Raw genomic sequence first — 24782 nt, forward strand, 5'->3', positions numbered from 1 at the left:
CAATCACTTAAACAACCATTGTTAACTAAAACCCTGCTAAACTGGCTTCTGTTAACCACTTACTAAACACTGCTTTATGGGAAGCCATGCATCCAAACTATGACTGTCAATGGTGCATAATTAGTTTTCTTCTGTTTAGCTCACTGTCATTACGTAACATTGCAGTTCACTTTATGCATGAACTGAGGAGTCTTCTCATATCCTGGTGAGACCACTAAATTACAAATCTAATTCCTGCATTTTGTAATAGGCTAGGCTTCTGATGACCTCCTGACTAAGGCATTAAGTTACCAGCTTACTAATAAGGAGAGTTAGAGGATACGAATCAGGGAAGCATTTTATTTTTCACTTCTTTTATACCCATTTTGTGATATTGGGCATTTGTTAGTTATTCTCCCACATGGCTCCAACAGGTACGTATATATACAGTATACAGGTACACACACACATATATTATTATATACTGTATATATTTTTTTTTAATTAACTGGTGGGGTAGCAAAGAAAGGTTCACGATTATTTCTGCCAAGGCTCCCCTCCCATTTTTTTCTTTTACTTTCACTATTAAGAGAATTGTTCAGCAGGTAACCATTTCAGAAAAGTCTGGCAGGCATCCAAGAAAAAGCCTTTTATTGTAAAGAATGGAAAAAAACTGCACATTTCACAAACCTTGCCATGCTTTTTTGAGGACTTTCTACAGTTCAAAGAGGCTACCTCATCTAGAAGCAAATTATCACTGATGCTATAGCAAGGTCAAGGATGAGGCATTGAAATGTTTAGCTAATATTTGTTTAACTGATTTGCATTTGTGTGAAGCTGATTAATTTCTATATTGAATACAGAAATACAGGAAACAAGACTGTTGTTCATTTTTACTCAAAATATAGTACAAAGCCACTCATACATCAGACAAAATTAATTCAGTTTTCACTGTCATTTAAACATTTACATGTTCAACTAAAATCTAACCTTAAACAGAATGAATAATGTAACATGGACATTGATGCCTCCTCACAGCTTCTAAGGCATTGACATAGGGATGGGAATCGAAAACCGGTTCTTGTTGAGAACCGGTTCCCACTGTTTCAATTCCATGGAATTGTTGGCACCCTGCCCAGGATTGGTTCCCTGCCTTGTGCCCTGTGTTGGCTGGGATTGGCTCCAGCAGACCCCCGTGACCCTGTGTTCGGATTCAGCGGGTTGGAAAATGGATGGATGGATAGATGTTTGCCATTTTTGCAAACGATTCCCCTATCGATTCCAGTCGCCTCGAATGACGTCACCACGTTGCGTAGCGTCATTTACCCAGCAGGAAACACGGCGCCTAAGCGGCACAAACACTCAAAAGTTTGGTTATACTTTACGAGAAAGGATGACAACAGGGCAACTTGCAATACTTGCAAAGTAGATGTTTCATCAAAGGGAGGAAACACTACGAATATTTGCTCACGCGATAACCTTAAATGAATGTCGTGTTTTTGATCCGCTCCGGACTAGTGAATCTCAACCCAGCAGCAGCGGTAACGTTTGCACGTCCTCTCCCGTTAATACGGCAGGTAACTAATCAACTAACATTGCATATTATGTTAGCGCGATTTGCCTTATTGCAAAACCTGCTATTACTGTGCATTGCATTTAGATGACCATGACGAGAGAGACAGACAGAGTCTGGCTGGCTTAGATGCTGGCAGTTCTCGCTGCAGTCTACCGGTAGCTTCTCCTTTCACAGAGGCGGGGAAAAGTAAAAATTCCTTCCTGAAAAAGCAGATATGCTTATATTTCTGCAAAAGAATTGTTAATTCTCCATAGTTGATGGTTGTAGAATTGCACACTGCACAGTTCCATTGGACTTGAGTTGATTGTATTTGTTGCTGGCTGATGTAGTTTTATTTTTGAGTGCTCAGCTCATATATACTTTTAAAAAGAAGAGTGTAAATGTTACTGGACATTCTTGTGTAATTGCCACAGAATTATTTATGTTATACTTTGTTGTTGTTACAGAAGAATATTTATTTTATTATTATTTTACATTTACAAATTTTTTTCTGGGGACCCCGTGGCACCCCATCGAGGAGCCGTAGGCTGTGAATCTCTTAAGATCTCACTGTTGGGTTTGTAAGGTCATGCTACTCCTAAATTTCTGTCTTGTTCAAAGATAAGATATAAAACAAAGTTCTAAGCTAATCGACCTGTGTGTTCTCCTTTTTTAAAAATAAGAATCGATAAAGAATCGAATTGTTAAACAGAATCGAAAATGGAATCGGAATCGTGAAAATCTTATCAATTCCCATCCCTAATTGACATGTTAACCTTGGCTTGCAGTTTCAGTCCTGAAAACCACAGAATAAATGTGAAACACTATGGGGGGAATTGAAAGACACAGATGTAGGAAAGAAATAGCACTTTGTGATGTCACAGAACTGATATTAACATATTTTGGGATATAGTTTGAACAGTTTATTCAGTCTGCATTTGATAATTCAAGAATCCTTACTATATTCTATTAAATGCTTGGGTTGGTTTCTTCCTGGTGACAAGGCTGTATAATCATATTGAATGGGCTCTCTTAACTCCCCTAGAGAGAGTGGGTAGCCCTGCTTGAAGGGGCAATTTCAACCTAGAAGGCATACCTGCCAGCATATGCTAGGCCTCACTGTGACCCTGGTTAAAAAAATGTGTTATCAAACTGAATAGATTTTATTTGTTTATACCAACTGAATAAATTAATCATTGGCAGGAAACCAATGCCACCATAGAGAGCATCTAAACTTCATTGAAATCTTATGTAGCTGTATCCAAATGCATGATTTATGACACAAATCACAGGGTTTTAACAATTCATTTTCTTACTTCTTTTAACTAATATAGAATTATGAATAATCAGATTGTCTACTGTCAACACTGGACACCAGAATAAGAACCAAACCTAAAAGTGGCAATTCATTAAAGACCTGACATTTGCACATTCTAGCACTTGGTTATAGACAACCAAAACATGCCATTTACCTTAACACGTGGAATTTTTTATGTATGATGAAACCACAGGACATGAAGAAAACACATGTAAACACAGCAAGTAGTGACTTAGCCTGGAATAAATCCAAGTGCTTGTTGTTGCATGGCAGCAATGCTAGCCATTATGGTGGTGCTTTTTTTAATATAATATTATAGTAACCATTACCATTTCTTAGCACCAAGGTAAATTCACTGTACACAGTCATACTAATGCCTGGAATTGTTGAATGTTGATCAGGACACACATGCATTTCACTGTATTCTATGTACTGTATATGACAACAACTACAGTTTACAGTTACCAAATAAGCTAAACAAATGCCCAGAAAAAACTGATAGTGACTAGATGAAGATCTGAACCCAGTCCCAGGCACCTGTGAAGGAAGATAACTAGTGACTGTGCTACCACGCCAAACTATAACTTGTAGATTTTCTAATCTGTTGGGATAAAAGTGGCCAAAGCTTATCCTGAGCAACATGGGGTGCTGTTGGAAACGAACATTAGATGTCAAGTCCATCACTGGGCACAATCACAACAGTCCAACATGAAGATGTCAGTCTGCAAAATATGTCTATTCTTGGGATGTGAAATAAAACTGAAACACTGAGAGCTGTCACATGTGCGTGGAGAGAATAATCATAGTAGGAATCAAACCCAGGTTCTTGAAAATAAAAAGCCGTTTTTGCAGCCACTGTTCTCTGCCTTTATTATTATAATATACAGAGAGGCATGGTGCCATAGGTCAAGTTTGATTCTTGGTCCTATCCCAGTGTAGTGTCCACATGTACCCCATGTCTTTGTAACATTTGTCCTATATTCCATGTCTAGGTCAGATTAATTGGCATGCTGTAAATAAGGTGGGTGTGTTAGCTAGTCAGGGTTGGATCCTACCTTGTGCACCACAATCCTATGATGGACTTCACCTCTCATTAGCCATTTATTGGAAAAAGAAAGTTTGGAAAAAAGGATGACTGGATATTTATTTATTTATTACTTTTTTGCTTATTTCATGCCCTCTTCCCTCATCCACACATGTATGCAGCAAATTCAGGTCAATCTTCCAATTCTTGTGGATTTTATTGAACAATTTTCAGAGATAAAAAATGAGTGGAACAGGGTGAAAGTCATGCAAGCAGATTATTAAAATAAGTAGAGCCAAGGAATATCAGTATTCAACTGTATTATAAAATCTGCTTTAGGACCTTATTTCAACCACGCAAGGCACAAAGTACAGCTACTGTTTAAGTGGAGTTTTTTTATAGCTTTATTATCAAACACTGACTAACTCCTTTGATTTAAAAAAGAAAGTTTGTCTTGTTGCTGTCCCCCTCCCTCCTCCAAACACACACACACCTCTAAACAAAGGTGCTATTTTCCTTCGAAGGGTTCAGCAGTTTTTCCGATTAGATGGCTACTTGTTCTTGCTCGGCCATTGCCCAATGTCAAACTAAACCTCCCCAGGCACCCTGGGTGCCAGCCTCCCAGGAGACAAGCTGGTCATTGTTTCTTTTCAGGCTAATAAATGACAACTCTCCTGTTCTGACAAACTTTTAGGTTGTGCTTGATAAAAGAAAGGGCAAGAAAAAAAAAAACACTTGCTTCTATTCTGTCACTTTACTAATAAAGCTGAAGAAAGGCTTTGTTCCACCTGGGGGTTCAGACTGGCCATTTATTTTCATTACTACATTAAACAGAAGAGGGTTTCTGTGTCACTTTCAAAGGCAGACAGCTTTGTGTAGCTGTCTGCACTCTCATTAGGTTTCCTGCAATTAAAAAGTAAAGGTGCTAAAGTCAGGCATGTGGTGATCAAGCATGCCCCTCCAGTTTCTCACCTGATCAGTACACTTCGCATCCTTTCTATCTAATTCTACCAAGATGCACCCAGTAGGTTTAGTTTGTCAGGACAGAGAGGCAATTTCTTTACATGTCTCTATCTTACTCACTTTTCCTGTCTTTTACAATTTGGTTAAGAAGAAAAAAAAAAGATCTGTAAAAAAAGGCATAACATGTGGGAGACTTCGAAATGGCTATCTTTAGTAAAATTAGTGCAAGCACATGGCAGATAGTCTTTCTAGGGCAGAGCTCTGGCATCACATACTTAACTCAGTGGTATGATGAATGTCACCTTCTATTTAAAGCTAGATCACCTTTATATGAATTTTAGGCTTTTGTCCAAATAAGCTGTTTAACTAAGGTCCAGCTAATATTCCTGCTTAATGGCTGTCTTCCTAATTTGGTAACAGGCTGCCATAAGCAGTTAGCTTCTAGAGATGACATTTCACACCCAGAAGGGCACAAGTCCCATTAAAACAAAAACTTCTTCAAAGCATTGCTGCAGATAAAGTCCATGGACACAGCACTGTTTTAACTACACAGACTTCCCATCTCAAGGAGACATTTCAGAAACTGAACCACTCAACAACAAGAAAATCCAACTATGCTGTGCGGAGAGACATTCAAGACCTGATGCTTCCCTCCACCATATGCCGAAGCTCAGTTCACAGTACTATCAGTGCTGTGCAAGTCTGACTGCAAACCTTTTTCTCATCTTGAGTTACAGAAGCTGAAAATCCCACATTAATTTGGAATGCTTCATTTATAACTTTTCAAATGGCATGATCTAGTATTGGCCATAATTACTCTTCTCTTCATTGAAGATTTATTAATCATCAAAAGACTTAATTTTACGTTAATTGACTACATGGAGGGCCCTGCTATAAACTGCCACCCTGTTCACAACTGGTCCGTGCCTTACATACATTGCATGGAATTGTGGGCTTTGGCTCCTGTCACACTGAACTGGACTGGCAAGGATTAAAATAATGGATGGGTGGATGAACAAATTAAATGCTTACCTTGCATGATTCTCAGCCTTGTCCTAAAAACCTACACATAGATTAAGCAGGTTAAGAAAATAAAATGGAAAATGGAGGAATACAATACTGTTTGGCAGCCCTTGCATTTTTGTCTCAAAAGTCCATGGATTTGGGCTCCATTCCCAATCAGAGAAAGGGACAAAGTACACTAGGGGAGAGTGGTAACGCAGTACACAATCTGGGTGCACTGTATTCCACTTAAATAAATTCTTATATAGGGCTGGGCAATATATTGAATTTTCGATACAATTCAATATTTAATAAAAAAAAATCAGTATGCAAAACCAAGTATCACAATGTCCCACACTTTCATTTTCTACAAATTCTAAAACTTTAAATAAAATCAACACAATCTCAAATGCTCTTACCAAGTGTGTGTGTGTCATCTTCTCCCATGTAGCCTAGAAATGCTGTGCATGAAAACAAGCAGGGATAGCGCTGCTGTTTGCAAATGGGTGGCAGTTCAAACAGTACAGCATCTAAATATAAAACGTGTTACCATATAGGAAAAGGAAATCCTGGAATATGCAGCATCTGCAATGTGCTCTTCTGCCTCCTTAGCAAAATGGATCACTGAAACGCAAAGTTCCATAAGATTGCTGTGTTGATGAATATGCTATAAGCGGTCAAGGAGTAGGGGGGTGGGGGTTTAATAACTGCAGTACCATATTTAAAAGCACACTTTTCTTTATTTAACCTGTACCCATAAAATACTTGTACTTTGTCAGTGTCAAATAACTACATGGCCAGTATTTCACTGTACAGACGGTCCCCAGGTTAACAAAGTCCAACCTATTGGACTACCCGTACTTTAGAACACACTGCCATTTGGCCCAGTATATTAAATAATTTAAGTCGCATACAATGGTTTGTAATGACAAAACACTCTCACTGTAGTACTTTCTGACATTCAAGAAAGCATTGTGCTGCTTTTTGCTTCAGTGGTTCATTGGCTCAAGGAAGGAAGTTGGATCACATTGCAGTTTTGGATTAAATTTTTGTCTTACCCCTTGTAATCATGCCTCCAATTAATAAATCTGATGCAAGATCAAAGAAAAGGAAAATAATCATGACTGAAAGTAAAGTAGAAATAATAAAGTGATCAGAAACAGGTACCACTGATCAAAAAAGCATTAGGCTACACACAATCAAAAATCAGATCCATTTTAACAGATAAGTTAAAATAGAAAAAAGATTCTCTCTCTCTCTCTCTTCAGTATAGTACTGTATGAAGCTTATTATTACTGTATTATTATTATTATCATGTCATACATTATTATGTTTAAGATTTTTTAGTGTTATTTGGAAGTGTTTCTTAAATGTTTCATACGCATAGAATGATAAAATATATGCTATACAGTATACCAAGACAAACATTTGAGCAATTAATGGTAAACAAGAATCATCCATACCTGTTCCAATTTACCAACAAATTCAACTTAGAAATGGATCTTGTTCGGAACCCAGGGACTGCCTGTAATTCACATATGCAGAATGTAAGCCCTTGTCTGCTCATTTCAGGAGCTCTCCGCTACTGAAACTTTATAAGCAGGAATAAAAACAGCATCCTGTACTGTTTTTATTCTCCTTTCTGCAACGTTCATGTATTAGTTATGGGTTAAACTGCATTACTGGAAATGTTATCTTCATGTTAAGTTTGCATTTTTGTTTACTAGGTGTATGTAGCTTCTTAATGACTATGTGGAAGTCTGTACTAAGTGATTACAGTTAAGTGGATTGTGGTATCTCATATTTAGTATTTTGTTTTGTTCTTGTGTACTCACCATACTTTGTGTCTTACCAGTTTAAGAAACAGTTTCCAATGTTTAATTTAAAACATTTCCCAAGTTGTGTGCATCAATGATCAAACGTTAGTATATATGGAGTTAAAAACACAACTGTTCAAAAAGATTAGCTAATGTCTATTCAATGTTCATCATGTTTATCTTTAATTATATATTGCCTTTCTAGCAAGGGTTCATTCATATCTTTAAGCACAGCATGTGCCTGTTTTTGTAATCCGGATGATGCACTTGCATTTCTTTGTGTGCCTTTGCAGGTAAATGCGAATTGTTTTATTTTACTACAGGTTCAGTTAATTGTTAGACTTGTTTTGTAATTTTTTTTTAATTTGACCAAAAAGCAAACCACTCATATAAATGAATGTCATTTCATTTTTTGTCAACTGATTTTTTATGTTTACAAAACAAGAAATAAAAATGATTAGATATACTGCCAGAAACGTCTGCAGGTTTCTGACCAGAGCCAGAAAAGGCATGTATATGCAAATACATACTTTAGAACCATTTCAAATGATGTATACCTCATATGTACATATGTATCTATCTATATGTATCCATCTATCTATCTATCTATAAAACAGATAGAGAACGAGAGAGTAATGTTAACTAATTCACATACACTGATGCCAGCAAAGCAGTCAAGATTTTGAATGCAATAAATACAATCGAAACTCAAGATTAAGTAAGTGAGACATGAAACAACAAATGGTTAAAAAAACATGCCAACAACACCATCATAGAAAAAGACATTATGGAAAATGGATGGATATTATCTTATTTGAGTTTTAAGGTACATTATGTTAGTACTGACCCTGAAAAACGTAATATAAAATAAAGTTTGATTAAATTATTAATACAAAAAAAAACTTATTAATTGATTTATATGCCTCATGCATATGATTTAAAAAGAAAAAAAAAAAGAAAAATTGGATTTTCCTTTTCTATATTGCCATGTATTGTCCAACACAATACATCCGAGTGAGTCAGGTGGATAAGAGTGCTACATTTAAAAAGACAAGGAAGGGAAAGCAATGGTTTACAGAAAGGGGTCCCTATTAGGAACATGTTGGCCCTGTTGTTTATTATAGTGGGCAAGTTGTTCCCTGAATGACAATTCAGGGCTCAGAAGTGAACACATACATGATACCAACAGAATAATTTTCTTACCATGCAAGTATTTCTAAATATTGTTCCAGAAGTAACCCTGGGGTGGGGTTTAAAGGACACTCCTTACCACTTACCCATTCAATGTGATTTCAGGAGGTTGAGTTTGGGAACGTGCTGAACTGGCGAGATGAAGAGGTCCAAGGAATAAGTGGATAGTCTTCCCTTTCTATTATGAAAGCGATAAAAAACACATACAGACATACACAGGGTGGCTATAGAAGCTGCTTTTTTTCTACGTTTAATATAGTCTCTACAGTGTATAAAAGCACCTTTTTAATGAAGTCTTGTTCTGCAAAGAAACAGTATTGGATTAAGGGGTATTACAAAAGTGTCCACAAAAGGAATAATCTCCTGATCTCCTCTAGGAATGGGGATTTCATTGATTGTTTACTTAGCTCCAGATTAAAAGAGCAAAAAAACTTAAAATAGCACCCATAACCAGAAAATAAAAATCATGAACAAGTCTCTGCCTTTATTTCACAAAATATTGTTCCTACCACATTGCTCTGCTAGTTGCTGACCATGATATCTTTTTACCTTCTGCTAGTACACTACTGCCACAAAACTGACCCACTGTGTGCCTCTATTTGAAAGCTGGCATGCATGGGCACCCTATAATGCTGACAATGGATCTATCAATTAAACCAGCAAAACAAAACAATTCTGATTATAATTAAAAAGTGCAGATGATTAAAGATGAATCAACAAAATGCCAACAAGAATACCTAGTCAACGGGAATTCTTGAATTGCAGATGATATGCTACTGCTTCAAGTCTAGATTATGCTGCATTTACTGGTCGCCTTTATGTAGAGCTCATCATTAACCAAACATGCATAACTGAGACCTGGGAGAAAAACAAAACCCAGGGAAAAACCCACACAGAAATGGGGAGGACATGAAAACTCCACAAGACAGTCCCTAGACTGGGAATTAGGCTTAGTCTCCTAGGGCTGTGACACAGCAGTATTAACCATTTTTCCATCATTCTGCCCACTGTGTGTATACACATACAATTGAATTAAATTAGAATAAAAATATATTCAGCACTGCTCAAAAGCCAAGAAAAGATAAATGGAGAGACAACATGCCACAAGTCTGATTTACGTCTTGCCTCAGGACAGTGCATCTAACTTTCTGAATGCTTCAAGTTGTTTAGCACTTTCCTCAGGGATCATCTACTCAAAGCAGCATCACACACCTCATTTAGCAAGTCAAACCAATTGCTCAGGGTCATGTGGTGCACTTTCTAAGCTATGCCTTTAGGCACTAGGTCATGCTGCATAAGGATTGTGGATATTGCACAAGTTTATTCAGGTTAGGCATTGCAGAGTGGGGCTTTTAAAAGGCAAGGACTGGTGTAAATCTACTCTGGACACTGACTCCACTCAGGGCTCAAAAACTATCCTTAAAATATCTCAAATCTTGCAGTTTGAATGTGTTGCTTATATACTCTTGTATTCATTGATAATACTAATTATTTCTGCAAATGTGTCTAGTAAATCACTTAATGCTATACCCTGCTCATTTGTGAAAACCTCCCATACTGGACAGATGTGGACTAAGGGGTGGCAGTAATGAGAGACTATGATTTACAGCCTTATACCCTCTCCCTGATAAATGGGGGAAAAAAATCAACTGTTTTGTTAGGGCCTCCTCACTGACACAAAGTGTGTCTTTGTCTCCAAGTGGGGGCACCAAATAAAAGAATTTTTGTGTCCCAGGGGCTCTGACCGAGTTTATTTGACACTTCAGCTCCCTTTGTAAACCAAGTGTCCGACCGTCAATGCTACCCCTGAGAGTCACTTGGCGTTAGACAGAGGGTCCCTCTTCAGAGGAGAAAGGAAGACTTGTTCCAAGACAATTTTAATGATGGGGAGGGGGGGGGCGGGTGTCAAACGAGGGAGCCAGTTAGCGGCACAGCATAGCAGTATAGAAGAGGCTCTGTCCCCGGACTCAACAATAGGGAGAATTCTTTAAGGCTAAGAAACTGCAAGGAGGAAGAAAAACCAGAGAAAAGAAACAGATGCCTTATGTTTTAAGAATGCAATGAAGAGCTATTGAGGGTCCTTGAAAGATACCTTCACTCTGTGTGTTTAGCAACGCTGCTTGTTAAATGTATACAGCACTACTGCATAATCCCAAAAGATAACACACATATGTCTCATATCTTACACAATAATCACTTTTCAAGAACATTCTGGCAAATTTTCTCAACTGTTTTGGTTAAGCAATAAAGACAGCAGCAAAATAATATACCAATCTGAGAAATTGCATCAGTGAGTGTACCCAGTTATGTGGAAAGATATCAGTGAAACATCCCCGCCGCAATACTATTTTATTACATTAAACATAGATTCAGACTTGGAACAACTAAAAGCTTTCTAATTTGAAAACATTATGACACCAATTTATGTCTCCTTTAGCAGATGAACATTTACCTTGATCCAGTCAAACTTTGTATATATGGAATTATGCCCATTATAGTAAACATATCCACACTGTATAAATAATCATACATTCCTCCATTGACAATGTTATCTTGTTGACCCTGGAATATATCTTCTCCCCTTGCATTCTAAGGCTTGTTATTTGCTTGATATATTTACTAATGTAAATAATGCTGCATTTTCCACTCTGGCTAGCATATTATAAGGGGACAGGTGAGGATAAGGTGTCCGTTTAGTTATCATTATTAATTACTATTTCCAACTTATTTAACAGAAGTAATTTAAAAAAAGATATGGCTTTCTTGTGCATGGTACACAATATGCTGCCTAGGCGGGCAAAGATTTCATATGTATGTGTTCCTACAAAGAACACATGCCCTAAGCAGACTTGTGGATATACTGTATAGCTTACAGGTCTTGATACCAACTGATTTAAAGATGAACAAGGCAGGGCAGAAGAAGTACAACTTTATTTAGTCAAGAGACTTGAGCCAGCATTCAAGGAGCAGGGATATTAAGTTGTACAATTCCTATGGTGGCTTCATTTATACCTTCTATCCATTAGTCAATGCCACATCTGGATTCTGGTCATTTTTATCATACAATGCACTTGGTAGTTTGACAGCTTAATGACTAATTTTTGCATTCACTAAGCAGACTTCAGCACCACACAACATACACTGTTTTGTCATGTTTTTACCTCTTAAATTAGCCCTTAAATTAATGTTTTGACACAAGGTTAATGTTAAAATCCAAGATGAAAAGCTTTGCTGCTCTATGCACACATTTTATATCTATCTGCATGCTTACGTATGTGTGTCTGAATACAGCCTGCCTGGTTTTTGTCCTTACCAAACCCCCCACCCCCACTTTGTGCGTTTCAAATCCCGTTTGCTTCTCTAGCAGTATCTCAAGCCCATCACCCTCATAGCTCCTTCAGTCTTACAATTCCATTCTCCATTCCTTTAAACGTCTGCCCTATTCATTGCAAGACATCTCTGAATCCTAAGCACATTCTTAAGAGTTTCACACACAGAGGGGACGTTCTGAATGGAGCGCAGCAGAGGAGAAGAGTTCTTTCCTTGGCCCTCCAGTGGGGACTGCTAAAGAATGGCCATGCTCTATTATTTCAATTGCTCTCTGTCTGAATGGCTACCTCTGATGTTCGGTTACAACGGATTTTTATTCCAGAATACCGAAGCTGGCCCAGGCATCTCTGCTACCCTACTCCTCTGATGAACAGCTGTTCCTTCTCAAAAGAGAGGCTCTCATTGTTGTCCAAGGCCGCACTGGTGGAGAGGATTAAGTTCTGTCTCTTGTGTTGCCTTCATGAAATTGTTTTTGTTGTCCTCTGCAAGGTTTTTAGCAGTGGGAGATAAACCTGAGCTGCATTCTGCCATTCGATTCTCAGTCCTGTGAGCATTCTGACTGCTCAGCAGGAGTATATGTTTACATGTATGAGTTTAACTGACCAAAGGTCAAATGAAAGACTAAGAATCACCCTGCAATGCTTTTCCAAATAAAGCATAACTTATTAAATCAATGCTTTAACCATACATTTACATTTCTATTAAACATAACATGATGAGGTTATGAAGAGGCAGGGGAGCATACAGAACTAGGAAATCATTTTATCTGAAAGAGAAGACTTACCAATTTGGTTGGCATGTATATTTTTTTTTAACCATTATGCCTTCCTTCATTTTAAAAACAAATATCCACATTCATTTGGAGGCAACCTATTAGTTAGTGTAGCAACATTTGTCTAAAGCCAAATTAAGGATAAAAAATTACATTTCACAAAAATATTATACATTTTCTTAGTGAAGTCTAATGAACTACTACTGGCAGAGGAAAGTTAGATATATGAGCAACTGTCAGCCAATGGAAATTTAGCAATCATAACACCACCGAAAACACATATCATTCTCAAAGCTACTTAATGTAATTATGAGTCATGGGTGCGTAGAGCCTCTCTCAACCACACGGGGCACAAAGCAGGAAACTGTGAATGAGTGTGAAATCATCACAGAACCTAGTAACAAACATCCCCACTCACACACAGAGCCAGTTGAGATCAGCCAATAAACCTAACATGCAAATCTTTTGGAATACAGGAGGAAAAGAAGAATATCTGGAGGAAAAACCCACTGAAGGACTTGAAGGACTGTGTAAATTCCACATAGGCAACAGCTACATATGGGAACCAGGAGGCTGGGTCTGTGAGAGAAAAATGCTAATCACAACCTCACCATTATCTGTTTATTCACATTTTACCCTGTTTGAAATCTCTTGCTTTCTTTTGCTACCAGTTTCACAAATAGAGGGCACTGCACTTTATCCAATTCTTTTAACAAAATTTGCTTTGGCTATTAATAATAGCAGCTAATTAAGATGGAGTGAATGCATTGTTCTCTGACCTCCCTGTTAGATTGCTTGATAAGGGTCCTCTCCAATGTGACTTCTGGCTCCCATCCATATCCAATATAAAACAAGCATAAAAGATGTGTGCAGGTAGAGGATGATTATCTGACTTGACCTCTGTACTTATTGAACATTTGTTTTGTTTAATGGACAATATTATATGTACTGTATGCATAGTAATATATTGAAATATTGATTTCCATACCTATCTCCCATACAGAAAGATAAATCATTCATACTCTCTTAATTAATCACATTTATGCACTGCTTTTCTAACCTACTCAAAGCGGTTTACATAGACAGTGGAGAGTTATTTCAACTATAACTAATGTGCAGCAATCACCTAAAGGATGTGATGGCAGCCATTTTTGTTTCAGTATTCTCATCACACATTAGGTACTAAGTAGTGAAGGTACCTGAGAGAAATAGCTATCCAATTAGAGACAAGGGAGGAATAGGGGCCAGAATGAACAAGACCATGGTGGGCGATTTAGCCAGGAGATCAGAAAACACCATACTCCTTATGAAAGATGCCTGGGGATCTTTAATGATCACAGAGAGTCAAAATCTCAGTGGCAAGTTTATAGAATAGTGTCACCACCACTGTGCTGGAGCATTTTTGTATCTTCATATTTGGTTTGCACTTGAAACTTGACATTCCTATTAGTCCCATCAGCACATGCTAAACTACATTCTGTACAGTCATTCTGGATTCGATGAAACATCCAAGCTGCTTTAGTGGCTAGATGGTTCAGTTTCAAATGTTAAAGTCAAGTTGAGCTATTTCTTCTAATGAAGTTAATAGACTTCTGGATAAGTCAACTTCCAGCAATATGACACTGAGGTATCCACACAAGACAGCAGGTTATATTTGATCTAATCCTTACTAAATTTAAATAATAAGTTTTTTTTCCCTATTAGATTCAGCTATTTACCTAAATAACTAGAGAAAAATGTCAATGAATTAGTAATAAAAACTATCCATGGAATAAGTGAAGAAAAAAAAAATGACTGTGTTTGAAAGATATTAAATTTGTTTGCTTTTTTGGAAGGGCATGGGGGTTGAGTGGCCAGCACTGCTGTCTAACAGTTACAACATGTTTGACTTAAATCCTGCATCTGGCTAAATTCTATATTGTGTTTGCATGTTTTCTGTGTTTGTGTGGATTTTTCTCCAGGTATCTGGTTTTTGACACCCAAAAAGACGATTATTGGCTTAATTGGTGATTTCAATTGCTCTGATGTGGAAGAGTGCAAGAATGACCAGGCTTGGTCACAGCCTTGCACCCAATGGTACAGAGATGAGCTTCAGCCCCGATTTGAATTGAGCTGGTTTGAGAATGTTAGGCTACAGTTACATTTTCCAACAATAAAATTAATTTAGATTAACAGCGCAAAAAAAAACATGAAGAAGGGTGTTACCCGGGTGCTTCACAATTTTTTTTCCCCCCCAAATTGTTAATATTGATTTCGTTCCACAACTGGGGCCTCATGTATAAACGGTGCGTACGCACAGAAATGTTGCGTACGAACCTTTCCACGCTCAAATCGCGATGTATAAAACCTAAACTTGGCGTAAAGCCACGCACATTTCCACGGTAACTCATTCCTTGGCGTACGCAATTTATCCGCCCGGTTTTGCAGACTGGCGGCACCCAGTGTCAAAGCAGTGCTACTGTTCCTGTGTGGTTACCCTTTCTTAGATCCACATCCACGGCGGCGGCTTTATCAAATACACTGAAATTAACCGCATATCGTTCATAAATTTAATGCATCTGATTGTAATTAACCTGTAACAATATAATGGTCCACAGAATGGTCAAACTACTGTTCCTGTGTGCTCATCCTTTCTTTCTTAGCTCCACATTCCTGACGCGGCTTTATAAATATACTGAAATTAACTGCATATTGTTTATTAGTGTAATACATCTGATTGTAATTAACCTGCTGCAATATAATGGGCCAGGGAATAGCCATAGTATTCCAAATACCAGAACTGCTTTAGCGTTGTTACGCTCACTGCATCTTGTTCTTCTTTTTGCTGTTCCCGTTAAGGGTTGCCACTGCGGATCATTTTTTTCCATATTACTCTCACTGCACCACTCGGAGTATTTATATCACTGTATCTGAGTGTGAATCACAGCAGCAGATGATCGGAAAGAGAATTATCGGTATACAGTTTCAAGTACACACTACCTCAACCACTGCAAAAAGCGTCAAACCCTTTCCTGTACGGACCTCGCGTTTCAGAAACAGTTTCATCCCAAGAACTATAAACGCACTCAATCACCTCACTGTAAACTTGCACTACAGTTATAATATTGCACAACCTGCGCTACTTTATAAAGCACGTATGATGACAATATCATTTTTAAGATGAAATGCAGCAAAATATGTTGCTTATAGTATACAGATAAAACTTTAACTTCATTTAAATAATCTGTATTGCTAATAATTAAACATGTGAGGACACGGTGCCGCAGCGCTAGCTAGTTCACGGATAGCTCCTGCCTTTCGCTGTATTCTTGCTGGTGCTGACGCGACACTGGAAGGATAGACGAATAGAATAATTAAACATGTACTACGAAGATATTTCAATGTTCCTTAAAAGTTTTGAAGAATCGGCGTTCTAAGCTTACAAATGGCTTCACGTCTATTACAGAGCTGATTGTGTGGCGATTGGAGAAAGAAAAGTATGGACAGGAATTGGAGGTTAGTACGTTTGAAAGAGACAGTACTTCTGTAATAAATTATTTCATCGAAGGTCACACATGGTGCAACAAGCCTCTTGCGTGAGATATGAACAATCACTGCGCCACCGTGTTCCCATGTTTAATAACATGCTTTCATTCCTATCATCATGAAAATGATATCACGTATACATCTCAGTATTTTAATTATTCAGAGAGCTGTAATATCTCGAATGTAATGCATTCTGTGTCCTGTCGGAGAAAGAGAAAGAACGGAAGCACGTAGTGATTCACACACATAGAGCACATAGAAGATCAAACACAGAAAAAAGCATTTAACATGCTACTTGAGAAACTACGGTAGTAAAATAAACGATTTTAAGAAATTTCGAGATTAAAGTTGACATTTCGTGCTTTTTTCCCACTGTGTGCCTATGTTTTTTGTTTGTACCCTAATACGCTTTCATATGACACTCAGACGGTGGGCTACAACTCGCCTTTTCACAGCAACTTTGATATGTGATTTCTTTTTTATTTCGGGCACTGTGCGACTTTGTGAATTTGATCTTTCGAGTTTTTCCGACACTCTGTCACTCGATCAACTTTCTTTTGTTGATTATACCACTGTTTAAACCAACAAATAGTACGTTTTTCCTTTGCCTCCACTTGGTATTCGCTGAAATTCTTATATTTTCCCCTGTGCTTTTCACATTGTCTTTTCTCAGAAGGCTATTTATATTGATTTGCATATTCAAAGAGGCGTAATTCTGGGAGGAGTTGGGGCGGGACAGAAGGCGCGTGCACGTGCGTTACTTTTCACGCAAATCGGGATTTATGTAGTGGAAGAACGTGAAAGTATGCGTGCGCACAGATTCCTGCATCTGGATTTTTCTGTGCGTACGCACAATCCCGCTTTTGTGCTTACGCCATGTTATAGTGTGAGTTCTACGCACGGCGTTATACATGAGGCCCCTGGTCTGTTCTGATTCAGTTTGATTTTTGATTCCTTCAAATTCATTATAAACAATGGTGTTTTTTTAAAGCGGTTAATTTTTGCAGATCAATGACATGGTTTCCCTTTAAATTCTTGATGTTTATAAGTGAAAAAGGCAGCTTTGATTTAAATCAAGTTATTGCAGGAAACACAGAAGTAAGGTAGTAAAATGGTAAGCCCTTCTATCTCACAAATTTAGGAAACTGATTTCAAATGCCAGACAAGTTATGGCAAATGAGGAGTTTATACACTATCAGTAAGGGTGGACTTTACATTGGGTTAGCTAGAGCTGCTAAATTAGCCTATGTAAATGTGTGTCCATGAAAACTGCCTATTTAGCTAAATTTTGTCCATGATGAGAGGCAGTTCAGAACTTTCATTTACTTATTTGTCCTAAGTATTAGCACTATAATGGCATTCACTAAAAATAAGGTGATACTTTGTTAAGCCTACTTAGGATACCCTAATAAACCTTTGGCAGAATTCTAGCACCTCTGCTCCATCTACAAACACCAGTAGTTACACACTGCTTTCTATCGGATTACAGGACAGCCTTTATAACAAATACTTTTGAAAAATGCAGATCAATCGGAATACATTTTCAAAACATTTTAATAAGCATGTGTTTTATGATTGGGTATAATGAGGATTGGCACTATACAGGTATATCATTATCAGTCAGTTGCTATAGTCAATACAGTACCTTTAAAATACGACAAGCAAAAATACATAAAATGTACATTTCTTGCATTTTAAAATAAATTAAGTAAGTTTTGGCAGGCAGTTAGTTGACAACTTTTACCAACACTTTGAAACACTATATACAATACTAATATATAATGTGGATAAGATCCCGGAATGAACCAGAGTGATGTTCTTCCAGGTCTATTTGTAGGGACAGACTTGTAGCATTCTCTGATGCAGAAGGCAAACATTCTTAAAAGGATACTGCTAAAAGAGCCACCTTAATGCTGAACAAAAGAAGATGCTGGCTCTGTTTTTTTTTATTTGATGCATTAGAGAAAAAGGCTCAATTCTTTCTTTGTAGTGCAATTAATTATTTTTCTTGACAAAAGATGAGAAAAAAGGAAGAGCAAGGACTGCAACACTACCATCCTTTATTCCAGGTCTAATAACTAAAATAGAATTTTGTGGACAGTATTATGTTGGTCAGTGGTTATTGCTGCTGACTCAGAGCTAAATTGACTGGTTTTAATTTTAAAGCCTGATCACAATTTTTGTCAGTGTCACATATTCACTTAGCATTACTCAGTAATCTCTAGTATCTTACAGTAACATATTGCAAAGACATTAATGTTAGCTTGATTATGAACTATGAAAACTAAACACCATGATATATGCAAATGTGTTCCACAATGGAACTGAAGTCACATTCAGTGCAGGTTTCTGCCTTGTGTCTAATACTGCAGACACAGGTAATAACTCCCCAAGATGAAATACTCAATAAGCTTGCTGCAGAAAATAAATCTTCTTTTGAGAGACAAGACAGAAACAGAAAGGGGCACTTCAAATCAAACCAAATAGTTCTATAGCTGCTTTACTCTGGACAGAACTGTACTGCAACATACAGTACATCAAATCCCCATCTGAGAGAGCTGTACAGGGATAAAGATTTCACCTTCTCTTTAGACATACTTATTAATGATTCAGGTAGAACATTGCCCTTATCTGTACAATAAAACCCAGCACCTCAATACTAAGTTACCATGAAATAAGGAAAACAATCTCTGTGATTCATAGTCTGTTTTATTAACAAATGAAATTAGAGATACCTTTGTTAAAAAAAATATGAAAAGGCATATTTTTCTTGAGTAGCAGGAAAGCAGTGCCAGCCAGGACACCTGTTTCCTTCGGCTACTTCACGATCTGGGATTCTGTGATTTTGGCAGCCCATATTGCTTCACACCGGATTTCTCACAGACGGTGCAAAAGTGTTATTAGGAAGACACCATGTGATCATGTTCTTGTTTTCTATTCACAGCTGGCTCCCATATAAACTCTAAGAGAAGGCTGTTACAGATTTGATCCCCCCGCAAGGCCACTACAGAGACTCCTTTCTATGAGGATGGCTGAGCCAGACTCAAAGCGTCATTGTGTAAAAGTACATGCCCTCTACTCGGGTGGTAAGATTCCTAAATTAAACTCGACACAGGTCACTGCTCTCGCCTACTTTGACCCCCAAGATTTACCCATCACAGCCATATAGTATGTTTCTATAGCGATTTGGGGAGTTATGCAGCACATCCAAGTGTCTAGCAAACACTGTCTCCACCTGTTAGTTTTTGATCTTTACAGCACACTGCTTCTCTTTTAGTTACACAAAGGGTAGACACTGTCTATACAGTCAAAGTCCAGCTCTGTCCTTCATGTCTCCAATGATTTGTAACGTGATGGTGGGGTAAGGGCATAAGTTTAAAAATTCAACAACCTTACATCTAATATTGTACCTTGAATCCTGCAGTTTCTACAGTTTTTGACCTACTATTTGTCACTTAATTATGTTTTATCCTTTATACTTATTTGGAGATCTCAATTCACTGATGTTAACTTGGTGTCTGCTATTTGGCAAAAGCTAGTCATCCAGTAGCTGTAAAACTTACCAAATCACACTGACCTATAATCATTGCTGTCAGCCACCCACCAAGGCCCACATAGCCCTTTGGCTTATCAGAATGTCCTTTCCTCAAAGTATGACTTATCTTATGAACAAAGGGGTAAAATGCAGCCACAGGTGGGACAGGTCTGGTAACTACTGTACATGAATGAGGTATACAGTAGATACAGTATATGCCCCTTGTAAGACAAAGAAGACTGATCAAATCATAAAAAAATAATTCAGTGTTCTTAAATATAATGGTTACATATCATTCAAATATTAAAAGTTTTGAAAGTATAGTACAGTATTATGTAGTTATTATAACAGAAATTCACAATGTTACAGATGATATCTTATACCAGATTTTGTTCTCAAAAGCACAAGCATTTTTCATATGTTGGTCACCTTGTTCACATAGGTTCATTATTGACATGCAAAAGGTAGATCTTCCCTAGAGTATTGTAAAGACACATTGCACATATGTTAATATAGGTTTATTTTTATACTTCATTAACTCCTATGAAGTGTGATCATTGACCCATCCATTACTATTAAAAAAAGTGTTGAAGAAGTTACAAAAATGAAAAAAATTGCATGCTCATTTTAGATACTTGAATAATGTTGCACATTAGTGTATTTAAAATGGGGTTATATTATGTTTCTTTGATTCTCTTAAAAAGCAAGAAGAGCTGGCCAATATTCTGCAGCCTTGACTGTAAAGTAAGTCTATACTGATGGACTTGCTGATGAACTAAGCGCACCTGAATAACATTTAATTTGGGACAGGTAACAAACCTTGGAAGCATCTAAGCATTTGAAAAAACTAACAAAGGAAAAAGGTTCAATGGCATTGGGAAATGCTTTGTATAAAGATGCTTCAATTACTCATTTTACTGCTGTATAACAAGACCTTAACAAATGCTATGTTTGGGATTAATAAGACTTGTACATCATCAATGACAACAATTTAAAATAGGGCTTACCTAAAGGGTATCTATTGGTCACTGTAATTAAACCTTAACAAAGATTTTTTTGTGTTACATAGTAGTAATGTACTAGTAGATGCATTAGATAAAGCCTCTGTTCTACAGTGTTACAAGAAATACACTGGCAGACATATAGATTTTGGGTACATTGGGTATATTCATTACACATTACCCACAAGGTAGCAGATAACATATGACATATTCTTTAATATTTTAAACTTTATAGTATATAGTTTCCATCTAAATAAAAATGAAAAATATTCTGGGTTTTTAAAAAGTGTAAAATGCACTTCGTTCTTTATGACACTGTCAGTATCCCATAAGAAAATCTCTCCACAATAAATATTTCTTAACATAATAAAATGTAACAAAACACTGATTTTAAGGGTGATGTCTTCTTAAAATGTTCTGCACCATGCATCCCATTAGCAATTTCATTTCAGACCAGTTATTTTCCCTGTACACACACCTTTAATTTCCCTGCAGCAGGGCAGATGCTTTCAAATCATTCAAGCTGCTGTATGCTGACATATGCCTGCCAGCAGTGAAATGTGCACAATAAGCTTGTGCTTTGAAATAAAGACTACCAGGGAAAGGCAAAATGGTCTTATATGACATTTGCTACAATCTTCAAACTAAGTCAAACTCTGAATTATTAAAAAACGTAGAAGCAGCTACAATGTATAATGTTCTTAAATGTCAATTTCTGAGATGTTTTTGAAAGAATGTGGCAACATGAGCTATTAAATGTAAAACTGAAGACCATTGTAAAAACAAACACACATACATGTACATTCAGGGCCATGTATTTTACTTATTGTAATAAGAAATTATACAAGTATACAATATATTCGCTTAAGACTGGACTGTAAAGAGTAGCAAGTGAATTTATGAATAATCATAACATAAAGTGCAGATTGTACCAACTTAAAATTTGTCAGTTGATTGCATTGGTTAAAACAGTAAAGAGGCAATGCTCATTACTGTAAACAGTGTATTCATGATAATCACAAGATCTCATCCATCTCTAATGAAACTTGCATTAAATCTGCAGACTAGATTTTCCAGATAGGATGCTCTCCTTCAGCTAGGTCAACTATAGTTCTAAAACTGGTATGCTACCATCTGCAGGGGAGGACAGTTTTGATAAACAGTAAAACTAAAACAGGCCTATAAACCACCCACCAATACTTAAAGCACATTTAACACCAGTGTTGGTATGTATCAAAGCAAATTAATTCATAAGTAACACAAACCTTCAACCCTCCATAACATTTCACCGCATTTCAAAACAGTTAAACACAGCATTTGCCAACCTAGTAAAACAAACTAATCACTGAGAAAGTTTCATATGAGAGTTCCTAATTGAAGGAAAATAAAGTTACCTTATGGTGCAGGCTTTGTCGAGTGTGTAGTTTAATTCCACATAACTAACAAATGTGATTTGTACCTACACGACTTTGTAAATACAGAGATTAGTAGTACATCCCTGGTCAGTCTTAAAATAATGAAGCCGATCTCTGCCTAAAAATCAGAGACATAAAAAACTAAATGTACTTTCAAAGTTTCCCAGCGCTACAAGTAGGCGCTGTTTCACAACTATACCCCTGTAAAAAGTAACGGATTTGCTTCAGAAACCAAGTCAGTGAAACAAGTGCATTTCTCAAAGAAAATATCAACTCCTGTTTAAACTATACATCTGTATTACCTGAAAAAAATATACATAAAAAGGAAAGGGTTATACATGTCAACAGCTAGAAGAACAGTATTCTCAAAATGATTACCTCTTTATTATGTCACCGTGTCTTTTTTATAACAAAATATTAATAAAAAAGAAAAACGGATCAAGAAATATGCCCAGGGCAATTCATTGCCAGCATATGTACTACAATTGCTTAAAAACAAACAAGGAATCCAATTTTGGGATAGGGTGGAAGGACGGGTTCTGAACTCATCTAAATGATTAGATGAAGTTCAATCATAAAGCGCAAAAGAACTGACTTGATTTACGTTGTACTATTGAGAATTTAGGCACTTTTGGAGTTCACTGTTCCAATATCTTAAATCATTCACTTTATTTGTTTTAATTAGAACCAGTATTCTGAACAACTATTATTTCTCCAGCGTACACGCCTGCACTACACTGGCAACACCAGTAGTCAGGAATTGTATATTATTTTAGATTGTGATCTTAATACTGTAATAAGCACACAAACATGACAGTCATCAAACTGACGTTTAAACGTCTGGCTCACAATACTCACTTTGAATGATCCTGCAGCGCTCCGAATCAAATAATTAAATCCCAAAAAGGTGTTACTCCAGTGGATGTAAACAGAAAGAACACAGACCGTAATTGTGAAAGCAAAGCCCGTGCATATTCCATAAAGAAGGGCAGGTGGAGAGAGGAGAATTCCAGGCATTCCAACGAAACCCGGCCATTCAGAGGGTATATACAGTATCCCTGAGAAGCACACCTCCAAGCAACTATCAACAACCAGTTGGTGGAAGAATTCAGAATAGAACGCCGCCCGGTCAATGCTATATACCGCTGAAGGGCTGAAAAATTGCGAAGAGCACATACAATCATCCATGTTTGGTTAGATCCACAACAAATCACATACTGTTTATAAACCCCGTGGATGCCGAGCTGGTAACTGTGGTAGTGACATAAATACCAGTGATGGAGTAAATCAATGAAGAGTTGCATCCTTAAAAGTGAAGAAAAACAAAGATATTTGATCCAAAAGTAAGGCTTCTTTAAAAAAAAATAAACATCCGCAAAGAGAAGAAAACGAAGACTGCGCCCAAAACTATAAAGGATATCCACAAGATACAGCTCAGAAATTGCAATTTGTCCCGCTTCTACGACGAAACTCCCTCGCCTCTCCATATTCACCGCAAGACTGCGCACTACTGAAGAGCGTGCCATTCTCAGTTTAAATACAGCACTAGAGCGCAGCGGGGGCTCACCTGACACGTGGGCGTGAGGCTTCACGGGAATTGGAGTTTTACTGGCTGCATGGAGTTGGGCTTACGCATACACGTACAGTACAGTGTGTTCAGTTGTCTTTTCACAAAGAATATTGCCACATTAATAATTATGTAGGAAACAAACAACTTACGAACCAGCACAAACAAAGCATTAACCATGCTTCCTCTTAACCTTGTCTTTTTCCTAAAATGACAAATAGTTTTGCTACGGAGATAGTTCAAAGAAAAGTTAAAAAAACAATGTCGGATATTAACATAATGAATGATAACCTTATAAGCGACATCCTAAGTAACGAAATCGCCCTGTAAAATTGTTTAAAATATATAATTTCCGTTTAATAATACAGAATGAAATAAGGGTTGCATTATTATTTAGAAAAAAATATTGCATTACTGCAATGTTAAGATTACAATAAAAAGATTTTATTATTAGTAGTAGTAGTAGTAATATTAAATTTTAGTTGTAGCACTTGTTCAGTGCATATTTGCTAATTTAAGAGCTTATTACAAACACATTTTAACTAAGCACATTGAAGTGTAGTCAATATTTCTTTTTTCTTTTGTAAAAATATAATTTTACAAACCAAGGAATAAGTGAACTGTCTCAGCATTACACACTCAAAATAAATTAAAGGAAAAGTCCATAAGAAGGCAGCTATAAAATGCTGGCAAAGGTTCAGGGGATTCAGTTGTGAAACAGCACTTCCTTTCTTTAATTGCCCTGGGACCAGATGAAATTTCTATAAACCGCAAGTAAAATGTCAACG

At 37.1% G+C, this 24782-nt stretch overlaps 1 long non-coding RNA gene across 1 annotated transcript in view; it reads right to left on the bottom strand.

Moving 5' to 3' along the window:
• LOC127525889 (uncharacterized) overlaps positions 1-24177 on the bottom strand; it is a 45197-nt gene extending 21020 nt beyond the window's left edge. Inside the window, exon 1 of the long non-coding RNA XR_007933500.1 lies at positions 23286-24177. This is a non-coding gene — a long non-coding RNA (uncharacterized LOC127525889). The remainder of the gene's footprint in view (positions 1-23285) is intronic.
• Positions 24178-24782: the final 605 nt, after the last annotated feature.

Source organism: Erpetoichthys calabaricus, chromosome 14 (assembly GCF_900747795.2).
Source record: "Erpetoichthys calabaricus chromosome 14, fErpCal1.3, whole genome shotgun sequence".
NCBI lineage: Eukaryota > Metazoa > Chordata > Cladistia > Polypteriformes > Polypteridae > Erpetoichthys > Erpetoichthys calabaricus.